A 17,908-nucleotide genomic window follows, 5' to 3' on the forward strand; every position below is an offset into this window, starting at 1 on the left:
TCTGCAGGTTTTAATTTGATATCCATATTTTCAGCTTATTTTCAAATCCTTCAAGTTTAATTTTTGCTTCATTTGGTAGTTTTGTTTTAATCTAACAGATTTTTTTCAAGACTGCTTATTATTGTTATATATATTGTATGCCCATTTATTAGGTAATTTATGTAATGAGAAGATTTTTATTCGTATCCTTAAATGTGACTCATTTTGAATTTTATCATGTCCTCATACTTCTTCTGAGGTTTATCATGGTTTCTTCAGTTGATCACTTTTGCTATTTTCTCAACAATGTAGGGCAAGTCTATTTGTGAATTTCCTCCCCAATAATGAATATTAACTGGGTCTCAACAGTGATTTCCTGAGTATCTTTTATGCCTAATCAAGAAGAAAAGTAAAGGCTTAGGTTTGTTTTTAAAGCTATCTGATATCATTTTTTAGTTAACATTTATTACATTTATTAGAAATTTAAACATGGAGCGCCTGGATGGCTCAGTCAGTCAAACGTCCCACTTAAGCTCAGGTCATGATCTCAAGGTCCATGAGTTTGAGCCCCGCGTGGGACTCTGTGGTGACAGCTCAGAGCCTGGAGCCTGCTTTGGAATCTGCGTCTCCCATTCTCTCTCTGCCCTCCCCCCACTCACACTCTGTCTCTCCCTCCCTTTCTCTCTCTCTCTCTTAAAAATAAATAAGCATTAAAAAAATTTAAAATAGTAAACGTAAAAATCAGTATGATGACAAAAGTGTATAAATAATGAAACATAAAGGATGATTATATGCATATTATAATATGTATGATTTAATACTTTAAAAATCTAGCTCTAATACTTAGAAAATATATTGGATATGTCAACAGAAAGGTTTCACTATTTTCTTTTTTTTTTAATTTTTTTTTCAACGTTTTTTATTTATTTTTTTGGGGGACAGAGAGAGACAGAGCATGAACGGGGGAGGGGCAGAGAGAGAGGGAGACACAGAATCGGAAACAGGCTCCAGGCTCCGAGCCATCAGCCCAGAGCCTGACGCGGGGCTCGAACTCACGGACCGCGAGATCGTGACCTGGCTGAAGTCGGACGTTTAACCGACTGCGCCACCCAGGCGCCCCTAGGTTTCACTATTTTCAAAATACTGTGGACATATGCCAAAGAGAGAATTTTAGACTACAATGGAGCAGGTGTTATAAAATAGAAAAGCATAATCAATATTACAATAACTTTAACTAAAAAGGAAGAGTACTGAATCAATGGTAAGCAATTAGTAAAATATAAGAAAATAGGCCTTACATACAAGAACTGAGTATATGCTAAATAAGATTCTGATACAAGCAGGCAATATGTTGTTGATTAACGTATTCTGGAAAGAAACTGATCATTATATGATCCAAACATATACCAGCCGAATTGAAGGGTTAATGTAAAATTGAAAGCATAAAACAACCAGGATCAAATTCTAATTATAACTTACCATCAGTTTGAGAAAATATTTCGTAAGTAAGAAAAACATAGAGAAAGTTTTAGGAACAAAATGTACATATATTGTTACCTTTTTTAAAGGTGTAAATAAAAATTCAAAGAAATAAAGGTGACACATTATTTGAACAATTAAGAAGTCAAAATTGTTAATTATGTATTTTAAAACTTCAAATGATTGTTAATAATGATTTAAAAACTGGGAAATGAAATAAACAGGTACTTCCCCAAAAAACTGCTAATAGAAAAATAATACTAGCAATTAAAAAATGAATAAATAATATATTATTCACAATAAATGTGCTAATTTTTTATTGTTTTTTATTTTAATTTCATTATAGTTAGCATACAGTGTTATGTTAGTTTCAGATGTACAATATAGTCGTTCAACAATTCTATACATTATTCATTGCCTATCATGATAATTGTATGCTAATTTTTAAAAATAATTGATAAATTATACTGCTGAGAGGTAGTGATTAGACGAACCACCTTATTAAAAGTAAATTAACAATATATAAGGATGTTTTAAATTTTTCACAAGAAAATTAGAGATGTTTATTGCTGTCTAAATACAAACATAAATAACTGGGACTAATGTCACATACAAAAATTCTAGGGGAATGGAAACACTGTACATTGTAAAGATCTTATTTGCCAAAGCAAATGTACTAGCATATGATAAAAACTGATGACACGTGAAAATAACAGTATACAAACTCTATATAAGTTATTATCAAAATTCTGGGCAGGAGAAAGAAAAAATCTACATACATATAGAAATTTTTATGAACACATTGAAAAACAAGCCACTCTGGTCCTAATAAGTACATTGGAAACTAACAGGAAATGAGAGCAGAAAGTTAATGGAGTGAAGACAGATCATGTAGTACTTCTAATTCTTTGAAGAATTTTTGAGGACGCGAAAAAGAAAATTACTAATTAATCACTTCATATTTTACAATGTCACTAATCAATGAAATGCAGAAAAAATAATTACATATTTGATCAACTTAGCAATATTTTCAAAAATACTGAGATCAACATAGATAAGAATAATGAATGGGCTGTCTCTTCAAATTCTGTTTAAATTATAATTAAAAAAATAATTTTATACTATTTATCAAGAAACTTGCGAATCCTAATGCTTCTTGACATAATATACCTTTCCTGGAATTCTCATTTAAAATAATTTCTCATATAGGCAATAATTTATTTGCAAAATTTTATCATATTAACTTAGAGTAATTGAACATTAGAACCAATAAATATTTCACAAAATAAATTTATAAGTACATTGTGTTGTTAGATGTTTTAAAAAGCTTAATAAATGACTTACTCTTTCCTGCACCAGAATTTAGAACCAACAGAGAAATGGAAAAGAAGGCAGGCGAATGAAAATCAAAATGATCTCTTATTAGAAGTAAAATCATTAGGGGCTCCTGGGTGGCTTAGTCAATTGGTGGCCCAACTTTGGCTCAGGTCATGATCTCACGGTTTGTGAGTTCTAGCCCAGCGTCAGACTCTGTGCTGACAGCTCAGAGCCTGGAGCCTGTTTCAGATTCTGTGTCTCCCTCTCTCTCTGCCCCTTTCCTGCTCACTCGCTCTCTCTCTCTCTCAAAATTAAATAAACATTAAAAAATAAAATCATTGGACAATCAATAGGCCTTAGATCTGCAGGAAACTTGAATTAGGCAAGTTCAGCCACTCAGGCACTGTCTTTGCAAGCCTCTGTAGAAAAGGGACTGACCTTTTCACTGCATGCAAAAGAGAAGACAACACATAATACGTGTAGGCAGGTAGATATCAAAAGATATCCCATAAGTTGCTGAGACACAGAGCTCTGTTTTTCTCTCAAATTCATGAATATGGAGAAACACTGAGGAAAGGTATCATAACAAGATCTCCTCCTGCAAAGAAACATGAAGCCAGGGGAAAACAGCATACTCCAAGATAATGGTACATCATTGAATGAAACCTGCCATAAGTCATAATTAAATTTATGGAACATTGTTAATCCCATGTGAATATAATGCAGAGGAAATATAAGGCATGGTGACAATTCTGGATACTAAATTGAAACTGCAATTTGAGTTTTGTTTGTAAACATATATCTACAAAGGAATTATTCATAAATATCCAAAAACACAACACTTATTTTCTCTTTGTAGTGGAATTGCCTTAAATTTTGTTCACTTCTTTACATTTTTATTATTTAAAAATAAATACATATGCATTCGGAAGCCCAACAATATTCTGGTAGCCTAACAAAATATGTTAAATAGAATTCGTTTGTTCTTCTTTACTATTTCTCTGAGAAATTTTCTCTGCTTATATCTCTATATTTTAGGAAATGATGTATTTTGTTCATTTAGTAGTGTACCTTATTTTTCATTGATTACGTATTTCTTCATAAAACGTTTCCATTTACGTTGTGCCAACTGCTTGCCTGTGACTCAAAATGAAACTCTGAAAGAGAGTTACTCTTGACCGAAATATATAAAAGAAAAACCTGAAAATCTAAATTCCAATGAACCATCAAGGAAGGCAGTAGTTAAGTGGCTTTTTGTAAAGCACATTCAAATCCGAAATAATCTCTGTAATTCTAGTAAAGAAAAAAAGCATATAAAAGCAAGGACGATCTAGAAAAAAAGTAATTTCAATTTTCTAGATGATTGGGGATAGTAAGAAACTGTTGAAGCAGAACAAAGAAAACTATCAGGGCACTTCAATTTGGAGAGACTAAAGTGGAAGTGGATTAATTGAATGTGAATAGATATTATTTGGCCAAGGCGATCGGGATTAAATCCGTGTGCAGCCCTGAGCCAGCTGAGAAAAACTGAATTAATTCAGATCTAACACAGATCTCTGTGTTATAGCATGGTGCTTTACTTTAACTAAATAACATCTAAGCTCTCTTCTACCTTTAAAATTCCATTTCTGGTATTTCAGTACATCCAAAGAAGGGAATCTTTGCTATTTTTCTCTCTCTTCCTTTGCCTTGTACAGCTTGCGATAGTTAGAAGCCTTCAACAAATCCAAGGTGATGTAACATGAAAATTCACATATTAGTTTCACACATTCCAGACATCTAGAGTCAGCCACTGAATCTTGAGAAAGCTATATTCACAAACGTAAAGACAAGTGATTTTCCTAACAAGAAAATTGGTTTCAACAAAATATTATTGTTTTCTTGTATTATAAATGCATATGAAACTAAGTTTGAAAAAAATCAGAAATTTTGATAATAATTTACTGACAGGAATTAAGAAATAATGTGAAGAAGGTCAGCTCCGATATTCAAAATTTATTCATTAATGAATGCAACCATTCATCCATTATTTGATAGGCTATAAACGAAATTCTGGAGATATATCCCCTGCTGTTAGAGAGTTTGTTGTTTAGGTGACATTAAACTGAGGCATTCTTCGAGATGGGATCATTGTCTTCAAATTATCTTGAATTATTCAAATTATCTTAAATTAGCAAGCAAACGTTTGCGCTAATATGTAACCTCATCACATCAGTAGTTGGACAAAAACCCAGGTAAGTATTCCCTTCTCAAGCTCTGCTAAAAATGTCTTCAAATAGGTTTACAAGCATTGTGAGAATGAGAAAAACATAACAAGGAGTTTATCATTATTATAAATGCTAAGAAATGTTGTAGACCATGGTGATGAGGATTATTTTAATAGTCCAGTAAAGGAAAACATGCCCTGGTCAATGACTCCATTCCAGGGTTAAATATTCAACAAGATATTATATTCATAAGGAAATATAGAGCATTATAACCACATATTTTAAAAAAAGGAAGAAACAATGTAGGAAGGAAGATAAGTTTTCTTTGTCCTATTCTCCTGCAACACTTTTTTTTTATTTTATCTCTCCTTTTCCACTTAGCCTTTTGTCCTGTAACATTTTTTTTAACATATCAATAATGTGAGACCAGCGTATATGCAGCATTTCTTTCTTTATCTTCTACTTCTAGCCTGGGGCTAACCAGAAAGTACTCAATAATTTTTTATTGACTCTGCTGCCCACAGTAATTATAATTTTAGCTTACTTTTGTACACCATTTTTAGTTTACATGTTCTATTCACTGCTATAGTAATAAACAATCTAAACTCTTTGGTAAGTAGGATACTCACAGAATGAAATTATTTATGAGCTTATACATTAAAATGTGAAGAAATTTAAGGAAGGATATATTGTGGGACCAAAAGCAGTATTTATGAAGTTGTTGAGAAATACTGTCCTTGCTGAAAATAGGGTTATACTTCGAACCTCCACTAAAATTAAGGAACATGTATTTTAATTTTTCTGGGTCACAAATAAGATTATAAGTAGATAGAGAGACAGAAAAGGAAAGAATAAACCACACATACTTTTAAGTTACTTCCACAGCCAAACTGCTTTCAGAAAACTACAACTCACTCAAAATTACCTTACTCTTAGCAAATGTTTAAACCTTCAAAATCAGTAGAATTCTTAGGTGGTAAGGTACCAGCATATATTGAGACTGTAATTTATCATAAAAAAGATGCGTAGAATAAAATTTAACTCTGGGAAAACAATGCAAACATAATAGAACAAAATAATAATCAAATCTCCAATTTTTAAAGTTTTATAAATATATTAAAATACTAACCAAAGTTTAATTGCAGACACAAATGACAAGGGCACATTATAACTATTTTTAATAACCTAAGAAATGGACATTTGTTATGCTATTATAAGGTTGATATAGATTTTTTTCCTCATGTACTTAACTATATCAAAACATCTTAGGTGATTTCAGTATGTAGAAAAGTCATACATTGTGAATAAGATAGGAAAAGATACATAGAAGGGAATGCTAGCCCTTGACAAAAATTCTGGTCAGATGTTATTTGGTCTATTTCTCTTTCTGTTTTTAAATTTGTTGAAGAGGATCAGTGAATTTGTGTATATTTACACAAAATTTAGAGTTAGAAAAATTTTAACACGTATTTTTAAAAATCTTTAATTTTTTTTTTTTTTTTTAACATTTATTTATTTTTCAGACAGAGAGAGACACAGCATGAACGGGGGAGGGGCAGGGAGAGAGGGAGACACAGAATCGGAAGCAGGCTCCAGGCTCCGAGCCATCAGCCCAGAGCCCCACGCAGGGCCCGAACCCGCAGACCGCGAGATCGTGACCTGAGCCGAAGTCGGACGCTCAACCGACTGAGCCACCCAGGCGCCCCTAAAAATCTTTAAAGGACATGCATGTATTGAAGTATGTTGTCTGAAAAGGGTAAAGGTGTCCTCCTGGGTTATGACATGAAAGATGAGATATCGTTTTCTTTGACACTGATAACACCAGCAGAGATACTTTTTTTATGATTTTAAATGGCTTCCTAAAGCAGTGCTTATGAGCGATATGTTCATCTTCTAAAATCACCTGAATCCATAATTTCAGAATCAAGTCATCATGAATTTTAATGTCCGCAATCAGGTTTCTTACAAAGATGGAAGTTCTTAATAAGGAACTTCTTACCACAAACAGTTTGGTTCTGGAGTCCAACCCTTTTCTAATTTATTTTCTTTATTTTTTAGACCAAGAAACCAAAGACAGGTTATGAGGCATATTAACAATGATGTGCAAATTCTTCAGCAGGACAGGAAAACTCAGTCCACAAGTCAAATGCATCCAGCGATTGCATTAGGATGCATCCATTCATGGATTCTCCCCGGCTGAAATGTTCACCTTTCTCACTGCTGATTAAACTGTTGGTATTGATTTAGCAGCAACCAGGCCATATAAAGAACACTTCAGTGTGAATCTCATCAAAATTTCTGGATCCAGTGGCGCCTGGGTGGCTCAGTCGGTTGGGCGGCCGACTTCAGCTCAGGTCAGGATCTCGCGGTCCGTGAGTTCGAGCCCCGCGTCGGGCTCTGGGCTGATGGCTCAGAGCCTGGAGCCTGCTTCCGATTCTGTGTCTCCCTCTCTCTCTGCCCCTCCCCCGTTCATGCTCTGTCTCTCTCTGTCTCAAAAATAAATAAAACGTTAAAAAAAATAAAAAAAAAAATTTCTGGATCCATATTCAATCTGAATACAGGAAACTATTCAATACCACCAAGTACTACCGTAAACATCTAACTGAGCACAAATTTTTCTTTTTCTTTTTCTTTTTCTTTTTTTCTTTTTCTTTTTTTTCTTTTTCTTTTTCTGTTTCTGTTTCTTTTTCTTTTCTTTCTTTTTTTTTTTTTTTTAGAAAAAGAGAGAGTGAGCAAAGGAGGGGCAGAGAGAGAGAGTCTCAAGCAGGTTCCACGACCAGTGTGGAGCCCCAGGGGGGCTCCATCTGCAACCTCGAGATCATGACCTGAGCCAAAATCCAGAGTTGGATGCTTAACCAACTGAGCCACCCAGGAGCCTCTGGACATTAGCTTTTCTAATGTAGAAAAAGGGGGAAAGAATGATTGCATGTGGAACTTGACTTATATGTAAAGTTAGCTGTAATTAATTGGATATAAATATTCTGACAGTTTGGGTGACACGGGAAGTAATTAGGAGTGCAAAGGATTTTGAGGACGAAACAACTGTAACTATTAAAGGGCAAAGGGTACAGCAGTGGACAAGGAAAGCCTGGAAGAGAAGAGGGTTCAGTAAAGGAGCTTCAGACTGCAGTTCATTTCCGAGAATTTCTCAACTAGGTCAGTGGAATACTTCAAGGCAAAGACTGCCCATTAGAAGAGCCCATCACCTACTTGGATGGAAGTAACCTGGAGTCTGGTACCCCTGCTATGCTTTGTCAGTGAAAATCTCATACATGCATTAGACTTGGCTTTAGCTCTATAGTGTAAGGCAGTCAGGTAACCACATGGCTCTCAGCACGTTCTCTCTTGAAAGAAGATGTAGGTGGCACACTTCCATGGCTGCTACAGTCACCTTGCTTGAAATACAAAATTACTTCTTTTTGGATATTTGGAAATTTTTAACATTATTGCATATATAATGATTTATGCTTATTTAAAACTATGAGTTATGAATTTTTAATATTGTTACTCTACTCATGAGTAATCTTTGGATTTCAATGTTTTTTAACTTTAACCTAGGACATATTAGCCGTTCTCAGGGCCTTCCCACCCCCAGTGAGTCCCCCAGTGATATGATTAACGCTTTATATATTAAAAACATGTCAGCAGTCTCACAATCACATTTGAGTGGTGAGTACATTCACTGTGATTCTTTTCACAGTATTTGAGCTGTTAATTCCACCCCCCTGCCAAAAAAAAAAAAAAAAAAAAAAAAAAAAGCAAACCCTGCCAGTTATAATACAAGAGAAGAACACCAATTAGGTCCTTCTGATGAGATCAGATCATAGAAGGCAATAACAAACATACTATTGGACACTGGAGGAAAGGAGATCCTTGACAGAGAACGTGGACAAATAATGTCCTAGTTTCTAATGGAAAGCAAAACTTATAAGTGATTAACTTGGATATTTCATGGAGGAGATTTTGATACAAAGTGTGGAAGGAGCAACCTGTTTTCCCCTTATTGCTTATAGAAAAAAGTATGAGAAGAAAGGTACAAATTGAAGAATAAAGTATTAAGCAAATAAAAACCGCCTCTTGGTGATTTAGAAAATTCTCAGCCTATTCCTATCATAAAAAAACAACAAAATGTGCTCTGAAGAGAACACGAAGATTGAGGCCAGGCAATTGTTGGCAAAGAGATTAGGTGTGTAACTTATGGATCCAATCAACCATTTCTGCAGAAGCCAGAAATAGAAATGCAGTTATCTGGGAAAGATCTGTAGAATACCTTCTTAGCTGATCGCTTCGACTCTCATGAATTGTACAAGAGAAAGACAAAATTTGGTGAGTTTTATACCAATAGAAATACCACCACCCTGGAAGGAAAGGGTCAGAGTTGGAGTGAAAGATGCAAGAAAGGCCCTGAGAGCAGAACCATGCATGTAGAGGCATGGTCAGTGGTGGACCCCAGAGGATGAGGATATACCTGAAAAGTACACACTTTATTGCAGTAGGTAATGAGTAAAGATTTGTTTATTACAAGGAGAATAGGGACGGGACGCCTGGCTGGACCAGTAAGAAGAGTGTGCCACTCTTGACCTCAGGGTCCTGAGTTTGAGCCCCATGTTGGGTTTAGAGAAAGCATAAAATAAACCATGAAACTTCTTTTAAAAAAGGAGAATAGATGCTTTGATAAATACTGTGATATTCCAAATATGTCCCTTAAATGCAAATATTTTTGCCTTCCAACTTATTTTAATAAGCTAAAGCATCAATAGATCCACCAAAAGTTGTTTCCAAACTAAACCAATATTCTTCCTGACATGTATGTTATAAAACTTAATGCTACATAAAATCTATTTTGGTTGACAAAATGCATATCTAATATTCAGGCACTAATAGTAGCTCTTATCATTTTTGCATTTTTTACAAATCCTGAAAACAGTTTCCTCTTATCTGCTTGAAGTCTGAACTTATTATTCTTGCTTTTACTTTTAAAATAGGTGCCTGGACATGGAAAAACTTGGGGACACAAATACTAGAGACCACAGGATGACACGTTGAATGCAAAAATGACAAAGGTGGGTTGCCTCTCTTGGCCATATGAAAACCTCTTTAGGTCCACGTTTGAGAAAACTTGATTTCAAGTAACATCGTTTTTTGACTGAGACGGTCGGTGTAAACATACATCCACAAGTAGTTGTTCCTGCCAAACTTTTTTGGATGAGATTAGTTAACCTACTACATTTAAGCACTGATGAACTTCTTACCGAAACAGTAATAATTTTGGCTGCCTCTTAAGCATACCCTGACTCATAAAAACTAAAAGCATACTATCAGCAATGAAGAAATTAGTATAATTTGCTCTTTGTCATGCTAAATGTATACATACATCTAAATTAATTTAAAATCTTAATAAAATTTGGAAATATCATCCGTCATAAATTAATTTGCAGGGAAGATTAAGAGATAACATTATTATTATTATTACTATTATTATTATTATTATTATTATTATGTTTCAATGGAAGAGGTCAGTTCTTCCTATATGCAGCCTTTGGAGATAAGTGATAACATAAGATTCATAGATTTATATGAGATAACAGTGTGAGATTAGATAGTACACAATTCTCTGTAATGTTTTAAGTCTCACCAATTTTTAATGAGAGTAAATATAAGAGTAATGGAAGACAAAATATTTTATTTTTGTTGATTGTTTTCAAAGAAAAAAGTTTTCAATGGAATTAGGGATAAATTAAGCAACCTGTGGACCAAGTAATGGATCTAAAAGTAATGAATCTGTACAGTCTCAGATGTTTTCCACCTTCTGGTGATATGGCACCCCCAATTTGCTAAGGGCTTCATTTCTCTTTATTGTATGAATTTCTTAGTCCCTGAACATACATCAGTTTGCAACTTGGACAAAACCTTGCTTGTATAACTCAGCAAGAGAGGACTGACACACCGTCATCGGCTTTCACTCACTGGACTGTATTTTTCTTCCAAGTTTGAAAGGATGTCCATTTCATTAATAACATTGTAACCTGGGAAAATAAAGATTATAGTTTTTAAAGTCACGACATACTGAAGCTGAAGAAATCACACTCAAAAACACTCTAAGAGAACAAAGCTGACGAGCTAATCCCTATAAACAAGCAAGAATTGGAGATTATCACTCGTGACAAATTTTGCAATCGATTTGAATCTTTTCCAGTTTTTGCTCTCCCTTCAGATAATTCAGAATGGATGAGGACACTGGAATGCAGTTGGAGAAATTTCTAAAAGTTACTACATGCAGACATGTAATATACAGAGGATAAATGTGTTAATCAAAGTAAGTGTATGATTCAAAAATGTCCTTTTGCAAATATTTTATTCTTGGGATCAATATGCTGGAAATTGCCTTTGTTATTTTCTGAAACATGAAATTAAAGTCCAACGAAATCCATTTTAATGCAGTGTTGTTTGAAATATGTTGTTTACAAAAGCATTTGATCTGGAAGTATTGAATACCTTTCTCTGAATCAATCTTAAAATGTTATCTCTGAACTTTGCCTAATACCTTTATTAGTAATGGTTTATAACTTCCTGGCAGTCTTCCTCGTTTTCTTTTTTTTTTTTTTTTATTTGTTAAGATGTTATTTAAATTCCAGCTAGTTCCCATACAATGTAACATTAGCTTTAGGTGTACAATATAGTGATTAAACTGTTTCATACAACACCTGTTGCTCATCACAACAAGTGCCCTCCTTAATCCCTGTCACCTATTTCACCCATCTCCCCACCCTCCTCCTCTCTGGCAACCATCAGTTTGTTCTCTATAGTTAAGAGTCCATTTCTTGGTTCCTGGAAGTGTTTTTCAAGCCAAGATCAAGAATGGCAAGCCCCCCAGTATGGGCCAGTTTTAATTTTTCTGGTCTAAAGAATGTATTCAAAGCACTGTGGTTTTACGGATATTTATTGCAAGGCATTGCTTGAACCAGGACAAATAGGGGATAAGATCACTGAACACAAGCAATGATGGCAGGAGCAACATAGATTAATAACGCCACGAGGCAGAGTCTACTGCTGTTATCTTGGCCCTACTGATAGACTGAGATGCCTCACAGGTCAGGGGCATTTGATATCATGTGCCCACATTTCATGACCAAAGACAGAACAGAGAATTATCTTGATGGCTTCACTCTTGATGTATAGAGATGTTTTCTTTCTTGTTAGTTCCTCTTTTACTTCTATAGCATATTCTTAAGTAGCTTTGAGATATTAGACTTCTGTCATTAACTGTGATTGTTGGTGTTGTGGTTGTCTTTTGAGCACAAAGCATATGGTCCGAGGTGGCACTTCAGCCATTTGTCCTCCTGATGCCTGAATATCTCTACATTTCAAGTGTCGGTTTGGCTCCTAACTCATCCCCTGCAGCTTGCTGCTGAACAGAACCATTAACTTAGGGGTTTCATGTCCACCTAGTGGTTTTTCCATAGAAAGTCATGACTCATGTTTGCAAATTCATAGTAAGTGATTTCGGGCTAAGATGTTCTTAAACTTTCTTTTCCTTGATACTCTCCTTCCGCTTTAAATACATGACAATGATAAAGTAAGATAAAGATAAAGTAAGAAAAGAAACTAAGTAGCTAAAGCAATACAAAGAACAAGGTGAAACATATTTACGAGCAGAAGGTGAAATAACACTATAAAGCGGGAGGAAGGACTGAAGCCGATGTATTGTCAGGTTCAGGTCAAGGGATAGACAGACAGTGGGAGCTTAAAATTTAGCATCTGCAGGGTAAAGGAATTAAAACTTCAAAGGTGAAAATAAATCAGAAAAGATATTTATAGGGTGTGGGTATGTGCTCCCATTGTGAAAAAGAAGTCTAATGGGGAAACGAAACAAAAAGAAACAAAACAAAACAAAACGAAACAAAACAACTGTTTCCAACTACCAGTTCATGCAGATTTTAGCAAGCTGTTGGCTTTGTGAAGCTGGCGGACCCATGCTTAGCCATACTTAGGAAGTGAACCAAACTGTCCACTAGCTTTTTGATTGGGCCTGTATTCTCTCCAACGTCCCCATAGGCAGGAGCTGTCAAATGCCATTTGAAATGGCAGAGAAGAGCACAGGAGTGCGGGGGGTGACTGTGGAACTATTGGCCATGGAAGGATGAGGAGAACAAAAAGAAACAAATAAAACAAAAGGAATAAATAATTGATCAAAAAGTAAATGATTTGAAAGTATTGCTCAGGATGTAGTGAATCAACCATCATTCAAAGAGTGGGAGAGTGGATATAGGACTCTTACATGGGCTACGTTGTCTAAAAAGGGTCTCAAGCATCAAAGGAGCGACCAGATTAAATGATGTTGGCCCTTAAACTATAGCAACAGAAATGATCCCAAAAAGTAATTTCAAAACATGAAACATTGTCTTATTTAGGAAAATAGCCAACAATCCTGACAATGAAATGAAATGTACGAGGCTTTTCAAAGTCTTTGAAGAAACATATTTAAGTTACTCAACAAAGCAGGCGAAGGCATAGTTCCACCAACAAAAGAATAATAAGTTGTAAAGCAAAATGAGCAGAAATTTTAAAAGGCAGTATAAAAATCAGTTAGATTAAGGGATATAGTCATTGGGAAAAAACAAAATCGCTTCAAAGGTATCCAGTCTAGACCAAACATAGACTAAGAGAGAATTTGTGACAGAATATTACTAACAAATTTACTGAGTTGTCAATCCGTAGCAGAGGGAAACAAAAACATAATGGGCGTTTTAATCAACACAAGTGAACATGAAATGCACAAATAACCGATAGTTTTTTAAAAAGTTTATCTGCATGCCCCATAAACAGGGTTCGTGTTTTGAACCATTGATTATGTATTTACCACACTACTGCAACACTGTTCTGCAAGAAAGTGTTAGTTCCAGGAAGAATGGGACAAGAAATCTCTTTCCCTTAATTCTGGCCCATCTCTGGGAGAGTGTAGTGTTAGGAAGAAGGGAGGACTGTGTTTTTATTACCCTTGGAGATCAGATGTATGGTACACGCTAGATAGTTTGTGCAAACACACGCTAGATGCTCCTGGTAATCACTCTCTTGAAAATGTGGAGATCCAGTCCTCTTTGTAGGTTGCCATCAAATACAATGTGCAAAAATACATGTTCAGTGTTTAAGGTCAGGGGTTCTGGGGATGGCCAACCTGGAGTGTTTCCCTTATAACAAAGAATGTCCAGGTTTCCGGTGTTGATCCCCTGGAAACGCTGGCCAGGTAAGGAGCGGAAGGACCACTGATAGTGGCCAGGGTAAATTGTCCTGATAGAAAATCTTACTGCATGTAGATCTCAGCAGCAGAATCTTTGTCCAGTTGGCGGCTTTTGGATTTATTCAGTTCCCTCAATAAATTTATGTGTCAATTGCCTTTGAGTCTTTTCTTTGGCCCCATCGCACCATCACCTACGCTAGCCTTAGAGCCTGCTGGGGTGCAGCTGACCCTCAGGGGAGCCAAGATTTTTACATTATTATTATTACATTTACATTTTTACAGTATTGACCACTTTGACACAGGGTGGGGGTAGGGGAGCAATTATGTCTTTACATCAATTGGATTTAATATTGGCAGCATCATTGTCTTTTTTTTAATGTTTATTTATTTTTGAAACAGAGAGAGAGAGAGAGACAGTGTGAGCCGGGGAGGGGCAGAAAGAGAGGGAGACACAGAAGCAGGCTCCAGGCTCTGAGCTGTCAGCGCAGAGTCCCATGCTCCCTGCCGTGAGATCCTGAGCTGGGCAGAAGTCGGGTGTTTAACCGATTGAGCCATCCAGGGACCCACATCACTGGCCTTTTTCAAAGGTGCAAATACAGCCAAAACTTAGAGAAAACTGTATTTCATATCAATTGTTCCAATCACCCCATGGTTCACAATCACGTGGGGGGCTTGCTAAACCCCCATGGACCTCACCACGTGAGTTCTGGATTAGGTGTGATTACTGAGAGGCTTGAGAATTTGTGTTCCTCCAAGTTCCCAGGTGATGCTAATACTGCTGGTTCAGGAACCACGCGTTTTAAAACCACCGGTCTATGCAGTTACCTAAAGCTAGTATTGTGAGAAAATAATCTTTCCCAGGGTAATTTCAGTGACTAGTCTAATGTATGTGCCCACGTTGTCCCCTAATCAAGTCATTAGGTTGTGCTTACCTTGTATCCCTATTGTGAATATAGGAATCACTTGAGAACTTTTGTTTGTGTGGTTGGCAATTGCATTAGTTACTTAGTTCAGCGAATTTTAATAAGACGAGTTCAGTTTATTTTGTCACTTTCCCCAAATTTTTATCCATATCACACAGAGCCCGAATGAGTATGTATATCCTTGAAAAACCTTTGTGAGGTTTTTAAGATGTATTTGGTATACACGGTATTCATTACCTTCAAAAGACTTGAAAATTCTTAACATTTTTTTGTCTCACATATTTCTTCCTTTTTGCTGGTTAATTTGACTTTCTTTAAATATTTGGAGAGCCATCAGGTAAAAATAATCAATTTATTTGGCTCAAAGGAATAGAAGTAACAAGGAGATAAATAATATCTCAGGAAAAAAAAAATGAGAATATATTACTTAGGATTTACTGAGTTCCTCATCACTGAAATGTTATAAGCATGAAGATAAAAATACTCTCTGGCTAGAAAGTTTAGAAATCAAAGGAGTGGTGGCGCCTGGGTGGTTCAGTGGGTTAAACATCTGACTTTGGCTCAGGTCGTGATCGCATGGTTCCTGGGTTTGAGCAGGCTCTCTGCTGTTTTGGATTCTGTGTCTCCCTCTCTCTCTGCCCCTCCCCTGCTTGTGACCTTTCTTTCTCTCTCTCTCTCTTTCTCTCTCTCTCTCTCTCCCTCAAAATAAATAAATATTTAAAAAAATTCAAAGGAGAGGTCAGATTAAATTATTTTGCCTGAAAAAATCTCCTAAGGAAGAAAGTTTAAATGTTATCCATTTAAGCATTCCAGGAAATTACACCATTATTGTAAATCACCTATGTTTCTCTGAAACCGAGTGTCTGTCACCATAATAAACACAGCAAAAAACAAACAAAGAAACAAAAATACTATGCTATTAAATATACTTTGGACAAACAAAATAGGTGATTCTTCATACTTTCAACTCTGTAAGTGATGTTTCTGGAGCCTTCTTCTTTTAATCATGTATTGTCCTTTCGCAGCAAAATATCAACTTTTTTTTTTTCTATAAACAATTGTACATTAAAAACCCTAGTACAGAAATGTCATAAAATAAGGCTGAATTAGTTGTTTTTGGTTTTGTTTTCTACATCGCAGCTTACTAACTGCATTCCAAACTAACACAGAACACAGCAGTCTTAGCATAAGACAGGGTATTATCTCATTTATGTGCTCTCTTGGTGTAGATAGGAATTTTGGAAATATCCTAACTTAGGCAATAAAAAGAGGAGAAGTTTACACCTTAATTGAGCAAATCCACAGCAGATGCACACACACATATAATACACACAAAGGCCTCTGACAATATATCAGAGAATACTTGCGAATTTCCAGCTCCCAAAGAAACTCTCAATAAAGTCAGGTACATTTAATACACTCTACATGCTGTTAATTACAGAGGTTGTGCAACCTTAACCTTAGTAAAAATAAATAAATAAATAAATAAACATATTTTTAAAAATTATCACTATTGTAAAAACTGGGAATGCTACCCTAAATTAAATATCCAGAGGATATATGTAAAACATGACGTAAACAGTAGCATGCATGTATTTGAATTACTTAGTGTCAATCAGGAAAACATCGATCCATCTACATATTTCAAACAGAAGAAGTTGAATACGAGGGATGGATTCACCCATTCCTAAACTACTGAGAGAAAAAAGAATGAGTTTATCTATAGTTCACCTACAGGAGTTATAGAGGTTGTACTATATCTTGACCCACGCTAACTTTTCTTTGATGTGTGCTTAGTACCATATATCAGAGATTGTCCTCAGATGACCTACCCAGGCATTCTGCACTCTGATTCTGCATTTCTGCAAAAGTCTTTCTTCGGACCTAAATAAAAGAGAATGATTTCTTGGCTATTTGTAGAATTCCTGGGTCTTGTGGGTACCTACAGCACTCACCATGGACACGAGTCTTGAAATGCAGCAAGTATTTTTGAGACAGCATTCTGATCAGAATTCTGATTCAGCATTCGGATCTTCTTTCTTGTGGAAGTATAAACGTTGAACACAAGGGGAAAGAGTGAGCTAGACATACTCTTGCACAGAGGACTTCAATAAGGATGTGGGGATAGAAAACAGAAATATGGATGGAAAGACAAAGAGGCACAATAAAAAAAAAGAAATCTGTATTCCCATAGTTACGGTAGCCAGTGAGAAAGGCCTGGTGATAGTGTAGCTGAAAAACAGGACGTCAGTAATGAAATTCATATTTGGAGGGGTGACTTTTCAATCTTTTTTTTTTAAATCCTCTATATCACCTATCATTTTATATACTCGTTTTGTTTGTTATGGAGAGAATAAAGACATAAGGGAGATGTTTAACGTGAATACTGCAGGAAAAGAGGATGGCCGCATAAAAGGAGAAAATATTCCATAAACTAAACAATTTCAATAGAAGTAACTCAGAGTCAGAGAAAAATTGAAGAAATTTAAGCAAATCTCTATCCCATGTATATGCCTCATTACCAATAACAAATTCTGAGATAATGGGAAGCATATGCGTGTCTTCATTTAGAATTGGTTTTGTTCAAATTCCATGTAATTCCTAAAAGACAGAGGAATCTGTGTTACATATTTATAATCCCTATCTGCACCCATCTAAATTAATATCCAACCCTCTATAAAAGAAGCATATATCTGACTTTTTGGTATTTATTTACACAAATATTTAGAATGTTTTTTAAATATTTGAAAATTTATCACCTGTGC

General features: G+C 35.5%; 1 long non-coding RNA gene across 1 annotated transcript; it reads left to right on the forward strand.

Moving 5' to 3' along the window:
• The first annotated feature begins 6,641 nt into the window (after positions 1 to 6,641).
• LOC132693341 (uncharacterized) lies at positions 6,642 to 17,658 on the forward strand. Its single transcript, XR_009616738.2, has 3 exons — positions 6,642 to 6,720; positions 9,968 to 10,049; positions 17,496 to 17,658. It is a non-coding gene; the product is annotated as an uncharacterized LOC132693341 (long non-coding RNA).
• The last annotated feature ends 250 nt before the right edge of the window (positions 17,659 to 17,908 follow it).

The sequence above is a fragment of the Panthera onca genome, chromosome B1, assembly GCF_046562875.1.
Source record: "Panthera onca isolate mPanOnc1 chromosome B1, mPanOnc1 haplotype 2, whole genome shotgun sequence".
Classification (NCBI taxonomy): Eukaryota; Metazoa; Chordata; class Mammalia; order Carnivora; family Felidae; genus Panthera; species Panthera onca.